Source organism: Syngnathus leptorhynchus, chromosome 2 (genome assembly GCF_054491065.1).
Source record: "Syngnathus leptorhynchus isolate UIUO chromosome 2, UIUO_Slep, whole genome shotgun sequence".
NCBI lineage: Eukaryota > Metazoa > Chordata > Actinopteri > Syngnathiformes > Syngnathidae > Syngnathus > Syngnathus leptorhynchus.
Genome location: NC_141196.1, coordinates 24,477,806 through 24,486,246, shown reverse-complemented (window position 1 = coordinate 24,486,246; position 8,441 = coordinate 24,477,806). Strand labels below are relative to the sequence as shown.

Genomic DNA, 8,441 nt, shown 5'->3' with positions numbered 1-8,441 from the left:
ACCCGATCCACCCTGCTTGGATGCGCTTCTTCATCTCTTTATCACACTCCCCATTGCTCTGCCCTCCCTAACTAATGTAATCATTTATATTGTTTAAAATCCCCCTTCCTTCATTCCTTCAAAGAGTGGCTCACTAAGTCAGCCAAAGACTTTGTTACACATACCAAAGATGACAAGCTCAAAAGGAAATGTTTCACGACAGCAGTGACTCGAGCACAGGCAAATATTAGCCAATGTGGCCATTTCCTCCTATTTTCCCGTGTCTCCAGCCTCTGCTTTGGTCAAAACGAACCAAAACAAGACCTGTAAGAAAAGCAGAGGCAAAGTGCAAGTCAGAATACCACTTGCTAGTTCTGCAGTTGGGAAAATCCATGTCTTCAGAAAATTTAGCAATTCAACTGAGCTTTTCATAGTTCTTGCCTGCATGTGGAGGGCCGCCACGGGCTGAAGAAAAGTGCTGCCTAGAACCTCACACAAGTAAGGCAAAATGGAATTACTTCAACCCAAAAGATCAAGTGGAAATAAAAGAATCTTCACTTACCATGAGGAAACATCCTCGGATCTATTCCTCACGGCTCAACAGGAAGTGACCTTTCCAGAGATCACACTCAACAGACTTGCTGTGATCAAGGATTAAAACACTGGACCTTTTTTCCATGGAGGAAGATTTAAAGTTTTAAATGTAGAAAAAACTGCTGTAACTATCTTGCCTTGCATAGTGTGGATATCCTCTAGCTCAAGATGCCCATGGTGGAAATCTCAAAACAATTGCAAGTAAACTCCTCCAGATGAGGAAGAAAGCCTGGGTGGTAAGAGGTCAGAATCTAGCTCAAAAGATTGTCGACAAGTGCATGACATTTTGAAATGCCAAAGCCAGTAGATGCCATCAGATTAGGGGTGACATCTCAGATTTGAGAGAATACCTCCAGCCAATCCATTTGAATACACAACAATAGATTTGTTTGGCCTTTATGCAGTGAATGATGAAGTGAAGATGAAGGTATAAATTGTGGGAAATACTTTTCTGTTGCATGTCGTCCAGTGGGACTGGAAAAGTCAGAACTTGAAAATGAAGCTTCCAAACATGGCACAGAATGGAATTTGGAAAAGAAATATCCAGCAGACTCCCCATATAGGAATAGAGCTGCTAAAGCTGCTGTGCGCACCAAGAAGCTTGCCTGGGAGGCATTGGAGTCTTCAAATAGGGTGAGTTTCAAATCTTCCCCATTATGGCTCCTCACCTCACCAAAGGCCTATTGATGCTAGCACTTGAAGTGGGAGAAACAGCAACGTGTACATATTTTATTAGGGTAGAAAAACACATGTACTTTTTCATGTTCATATACTATGTGCAAATCCTCTTATTTTATATAAACAACTGCTCAATCAGAACACGGATACAGCACCCAGAGCTTTGTAACCTCCCAATACACATAGGCACAGACGGTGGACACAACACACAGACAAACAGGGCGGTGACTCTTCAATAAACATAGATACCAAATGGTCATTGTTAGAGAGGTGCTCACTCGAACTTATTTGCACGAACCACACGGGAGACAGTATGCCCTTTGATCACTTGCAAGTGGATAAATCATTCGTCACTGTGCATACAGCGATGTTCGAACGAAGTCTGCCTTTGGTCTCTTGCATGAGCAGATTTATTGAGAACAATAAGGGTGGGGGTGAGAGTGGACAGGTTTGGTGAACCCCTGGCCTCTGGTCAAATCAGAGCAGGGGGTGTTTTACAATGTTGTGTAAACAGAACAACTTTGATTGCTTCCTCTGCAGCTGGTCAATCAGTTCAAGGGCTCTTAGCACTTTGTTCTACTACTTTGTTAGGACAAGACAAGTTTGGTTAATTATTACAAGTTACATTTCAACATAATCATAGGATCACACTAATTATCAACCCGTCAACAATTGTGATGTCATGATGGCGCTACGGATGGCTGCCACGGTGAGTCGCTCTCTGTTTCTTTGTCTTGTTTTGTGTGTTTATCCCGGATCACTTTTACCAGAAAAGCGCTGTTAAACATCGGACAGTCTTCTTCTGGTATTTTCTCTCCTGTTTCAGACTGTTTGTTGGAGATTTTAGCCGGAGCGGCGGTGCTATACAAGCTAGCACGACGACGACGCGGAAAACGAGCCGGAGCCCTCGTAAAGCTGAGGCAGAGAGGGTTCAGTTCTGCTCTACCATCAGTTCATCTGGCGAATGTCTGCTTCCTGGTGAACAATATGGACAAACTGCTGCTCCTCATTTCAAGGAACACGGACTTCAGCAGATCCGCCGCGCTGTGTTTCGTGGAAACGTGGCTTAACGGACGCACCCCCCACCATGCCGTGGAGTTAGCTGGGTTTTGGCTAATGCGTGCAGATCGCAGCGCGGAGCCCACTGGAAAATCAAAGGGGGATGGTCTATGTTTCTACATTAATGAACGTTGGTGTACTGATGTCACGGTGTTGAAAGAGTCTTGCAGCCATCTCCTAGAAACACTTTTCATAAACTGCCGGCTGTTCTATTCACCACGGGAGTTCTCCTCGATCGTCATGGCGGCTGTTAACATTCCACCACACGCATGTGCGAGTGAAGCCACTCAGATGCTGGCTGACCAGGTGACAGACACGGAGAAACTTCACCACTTTCACCCCTCACGCAGTAATGCTATTCTCTCCACAGCCACCTTCAAGTTCCTGGGAACCACAATTTCTCAGGACCTGAAATGGACCAGCCACATAGACTCTGTCCGGAAGAAGGCCCAGCAGAGGTTGTACTTCCTGAGACAGCTCAAGAAGTTCAACCTGCCACGGGAGCTGCTGAAGACCTTCTACACTGCCATCATCCAGTCTGTCCTCTGCACCTCCATCACTGTCTGGTTTGGATCTGCCTCCAAATAAGACAAGCACAGACTGCAATGGAAAATCAGGACTGCAGAAAAGATAATTGGAATCAGAAAACGTGCAAGCAACATCTCTACAGACTCTTCTCACCCAGGTTGCAGTCTGTTTGAACTACTCCCCTCCAGACGGCGTGATAGAGCTCTACGCCAAAACCAGCAGACACAGAGACAGCTTCATCCCCCAGGCTGTTGCTCTGCTGAACTCACACCACTCTTAGAGTCTCAGAGTCATTGCTGTGCAATAACATCCTGCTCTCCACACCTTTTGTGAATTGTCTACACTGTTTGAACTATGTGTCTTCTCTGCATCCATTGCAGCCTGGTCATCCTGGAAAAGGGACCCTCCCATCTGTGGTCTCTTCTCAAGGTTTCTCATTTCCCCTAGTTGGAGTTTTGAGTTTTTTCTTGCCCTCCTGGGAGTTTAAGATCAGGGGATGTTTGAGAATATTTGTCATTTTTCACATGTCCTGAGTGTTGTTAGTCACCTAAATGTTGAACAGAGGCTGTGATGTACCGAAGTCAAATTCCTTGTTTGGCACGCTCAAACATGGAGAATCAAAACTCTTGAATCTTGAATATATTGGATAACAATATTTAGGCATATATATGCATACACCGTATTTAAAACCTTCTATAAGTAAATCGTAAATCTACATTCTTGCTTACATAGTTCACGGTAGCACAACACGTTCACTGATTGATCCGTTGATGCACGGGAAGGCAGTTCACCCATCGACTCTTTCGCAAACGGGAAAGTCACGATTCGTTCCTCACTGATCCATTCTCATGATGAACTGGAAATACGAATCACTCACTCACTGATTCGTTCACTCAGAGATTTGTTCGTTGGTGAACGGGAAATGCAATCCACGACTTGTTCGTGAACGGGAAGTTACGTCATTTTCTTCTTCGTTTTGTTTTATGGCGAGGTGGCACCAGCTTCAATGCGCATTATTGACACCTACTGATTGAAGTCATATGAACTGAAAAAAGAACAAATCACTTTCGGAAGTGATACGTTCACTGAAAAGATTAATTATTTTGAACGAATCGTTCACTCGGGAGCCAACACTGCCACCATTGGTAAATAAGACTATTGTCCGTGCAAAGTACGTACCTCCGTCACCATTGATAAATGAATACTACGGGTTGTGCAAGTCTGTAAAGTTGTTTTGTGGGGCTCCCGCCACATAGATACGTAATAAACAGGCGTAATATGTAGACCCAATGAACCAATCAGAGGACATTACGTGTAGATCGTGGTAAACAAATCAGAGGACTTCACCTAACAGGTAGAGTGCATTCCTCTGCTGCCATTGATAAATGAAAACAATTGTTTGTGCAAAGAAAAAAGCATTAGGACTATCTAAAATGGCATAGACAAAGAATCATGCTTACGAGGCACAATTCAAACTTCCTGGGAAGCTGAGAACATTGCCGAAGAGCAACGTGACAATGACGAGACAATAATGAGGGAAATTGGCATGTCAGATGGCGAACTTGCCCAACTCTTTAATTTGGATACAGAAGATGAGTACTTGGACGGATTTGCATATGAATAGTTATCAACAATAATGTGAGTACAGTAGAGTACATGGTAGAGTAAAGCACAACCGAACTCACTTTCTTGCTCCCATGAGGTTTTTTTTGTTGTTTTGTTTGTTTGCCGTAAATCATGGCATGCATGCGCCCTATGTGTGTGTTAAATACAGTAATGGCACACATAACTGAGACTGCTCCTTTTAGTACGGTGCGCTCTTTGGTCATGAAAATACGGTAATATCTAGTCATATTATGTACCGTACAGAACATGGCTAAATAGTAGAATAAAGTACAACTGAAATCATACAACCGAACTCAATGTCTTGCTTCCGTGACGTTTTTCAATTGTCTCTTTCTTTCTTTCTTTCTTTCTTTCTTTCTTTCTTTCTTTCTTTCTTTCTTTCTTTCTTTCTTTCTTTCTTTCTTTCTTTCTTTCTTCTCCCTAACCCTTTCTTTCTTTCCCATATATCATGGTGAGCCTTGTGTTTGGTGAAAATATAGTAAAGCCCCTGCAATTAAATCTGCGCTTTTTAACCCGAAGTGCTTTATGGTGCAGAAAATACGATACTATGAACATATATTTATTAATTAGTGTGAAGGCGAAGGCCTTCACACTATTGTTATTCTACTTTATTTTTATTTTTTTTATTATTAGTGTGAAGGTGAAGGCCTTCACACTATTGTTATTCTACTTTATTTTTATTTTTTTTATTATTATTAGTGTGAAGGCGAAGGTGTGCCTTGACATTTTTCCCAATGAGAAAGTGTGCCATGGATGAAAAAAGGTTGGGAAACACAATTTCAGGAAATGAATTGGTTTAAATCTCAAACAATCTTGGTTGCTCATTTTACTAAATATTTTGAAAAAGAAAAAGCAGTTATCAATTTGCAATGTATCATGTCTTAGTTCCACAGAGCATCACCTTTGTTCCCCTAATCCTCAGAGGCTATCTCCTATTTTTCTCTTTTGGTTCACAAATGAGTTCATCTCTCACCAGGTCACATGCTCTGTGTTTAAAAATTATCACTGTTGATCATCTGATATCAGTGTCCTCGCATTGATACATTTGAAGTTTGTAGGACTCTGATGTAATATTTTAATTAAAACCGCAGTCACATTTTCTGATGCTAAATTAATACATATGACTAATCTAAATCTAATCAGATCTTACATAACGAATACAACTTCATGAATAATAATATTATCTGACAATCAGGTATGTGTCTTTCATCCTCTAGTATTTTCTGTTGTCTTTGTCAATTCTCTCTTGATAAGATCATGTTCATCCTTTCTCCAAACGATAGCAATCTTGTGCCCTTCAATGACACAGTTTGTGCTGTCATTTTATGGAAGTCATAGTGTTTAACACAGGTATATTTCAACGTTTGTATGAATGTTTGAGCATGAAACATGTATTCAAATGACCGTTAATGAAGCACTGCTTTCCCCTCCAGAGACGTCCAATGGTGGACCAGAATTACCTCAAAGCCATCCGGATGTCATTCTCCATAGTCTCGCTGATTTCCTCCCACACCCGGGTTTTTGCTTCAGCAATTGTCGAACCCGCATTCCACTTGGCCATCCGGTGACTGTTATAGCCACCACCAGTCGACAGTTGACAGTCTTTTTACCCGAATGTCTAAAACATGCGGCCTCAATTGTGATGACACAACTATAAAGTCTATTATCAAACTGCGGCCTACGGTGTCCTGGTGTCCATAGTGCACACATGGACACCCTTATGTTTGAACATAATGTTCATTATGGATGATCCATATCAAGCACAGAAGTCCAGTAATAGAACACCACTCGGGTTCTGATCCTCCCAATCACACCCTTCCAGGTCTTACTGTCATTGCCCAGGTGACCATTGAAGTCCCCTGTTTGGTGCCTAGATACAAACAACAGTCAGGACCTGTTCCCCCACCCGGAGGCAGAAGGATCTCCTTGACCGGGGTGATACCCAATGTGCAGGCGCCTTGCCGAGGGTCAATAACTATGCTCACGCTTACTCTATGCCTCTCACCGTGGGAAGCTCCAGAGTGGAAGAGAGTTAAAGGGAAATGTGCTTTCGGCAGTTTGCAAACATATTTTTTAAGGTTGTGTTAAATCATATCAATATAATATCTAGTATTGGAGTGCTTGTGTGGATTGGTGGGGTGAGGAATGTGCAGGCACACTGCATGAACTTGTCTTCTTCGAAGTGTTGTAAAACAGGCCCAGACAGGGAGTACGGGATGGTACGGGACGAAGGGAGTACCGGACGATAACCCCTCGAGGTCGGTGAGGAACAAGGAACAAAGAACAAAGAACAACTTCACGTCCAGGTGGTTGGGCTTAGCGGGAAAAATCCAACCGCCTGACCAGAGTGATGACACTTCGACACGGAGGAGATGGCCATCGACCAATCATCACACAATGTTTTGCATGTTTTAATATTCATATTGTGTTTCTTTGAAACTGGGCAACCCGGAAGAATGTCGTCTTTTGGTGGTCATAAAAATGCACGAGATTTAGTGTGAGGGACCCGGGACCCAGGCCTGTATTAGTGCGCTTTGTTAGGAATAAACACTTGGTAAATTTGGTCTGATTGATCTACTGGTCTTCTCTTTGACAGAACGAACTCGCCAAATTGTTAGGTGCGCCAGTGTGTGGATTGGGACATAGCAACTTGTGTTAAGTGTTGATCGCAATTTGGAGTCAGATCAATAGCTAAAAATCCGTATCCTAACAGAGTCCAACCCCTCTCGAGAGGACTAGTACTAGAACCTAAGCTGTGTCTGGAGAAAAGTCCAACTCTGTGTCATCTGAACTTTCCTGCTTCGCATACCCGCCCTGGCTCCTTTCTTGACAGGGAGGTTACATTCCACATCCCAAGAGCCAGCTTCTGTAGAAGGGGATTTGGCCCCGCCCAGCTCACTCTGCACCTGACCCATCCCACAAGTGATGAGCCCATGAGAAAAGGTACCCACGTTACCCCCATAAGGTAGATTAAAGTACCCAAATTTGTTAGAGTACATTAATGGATGTTTGTTGTTGTCGTTATTGTGACTTTTTTTTTTTTGGAAGACGTGACTGAGATAAAAAAAAAAAAAAGGATTTGGTGACATTACCATATTTTCCAGACTTTAAATTGCAGTCTTTTTTTCATAGTTTGGCCGGGGGTGCAACATACTCAGTAGCGACTTATGTGATGATGATGATGATAGAACTGTATTCATCCCACAGCAGGGAAATTTACTTGTCACAGCAGCATATAAGAGTGCACGTGCCACTCACACAGACATGTGCCAAATGTAAAAATGTAAAAATGGATAAATGACAAAGACAAGCGCTACTAGTAGCGGTAGAGATGAAACGCATGATCAGGTGACATTTCGCATGTTGTAGAGTCTAACAGCAGTGGGAGTGAAGGAACTGCGGAATCTCTCCTTCCTACACCGTGGGTGTAATAGTCTGCTGCTGAAGGAGCTGCTCAGGGACCACACAATGTCATGGAGAGGGTGAGAGGTGTTGTCCATGATGGATTTCAGCTTAATTAACGACGTCCTCTCACCCACAACCTCAATGGAGTCCAGGGGACAGCCCAGGACAGACCCCGCTCTCCTGACCATCTTATTTAGTCTCCCCCTGTCCCGGTCCGTACTCCCCCCCACCCCACCAGACCACAGCGTAGAGGGTGGCTAAGGCCACCACAGAGTCATAGAAGGTCCTGAGGAGAGCCCTGCACACACCGAAAGACCTCAGTCTCCTCAGTAGGTGGAGGCGACTCTGGCCCTTCTTGTACAGAGCGTGAGTGTGATCAGTCCAGTCCAGTTTGTTGTTAAGGCGAACACCCGGGAATTTATAGTTCTCCACTACCTCAATGTCCGATCCCTAGATATTCACCGGAGTGAAGTGGGGTGCTGTCCTCCCGAAGCTCACGATCTTCTCCTTCGTCTTGTTGGTGGTCAGCTGAAACTGGCTGAGATCACACCAGCTGACAAAGTCCTTGATGA

General features: G+C 43.6%; 1 long non-coding RNA gene across 1 annotated transcript; it reads left to right on the top strand.

The window, feature by feature from the left end:
* The first annotated feature begins 477 nt into the window (after positions 1-477).
* LOC147061321 (uncharacterized) lies at positions 478-7,513 on the top strand. The gene is made up of 3 exons (XR_015065516.1): positions 478-2,616; positions 2,681-4,476; positions 5,898-7,513. It is a non-coding gene; the product is annotated as an uncharacterized LOC147061321 (long non-coding RNA).
* Positions 7,514-8,441: the final 928 nt, after the last annotated feature.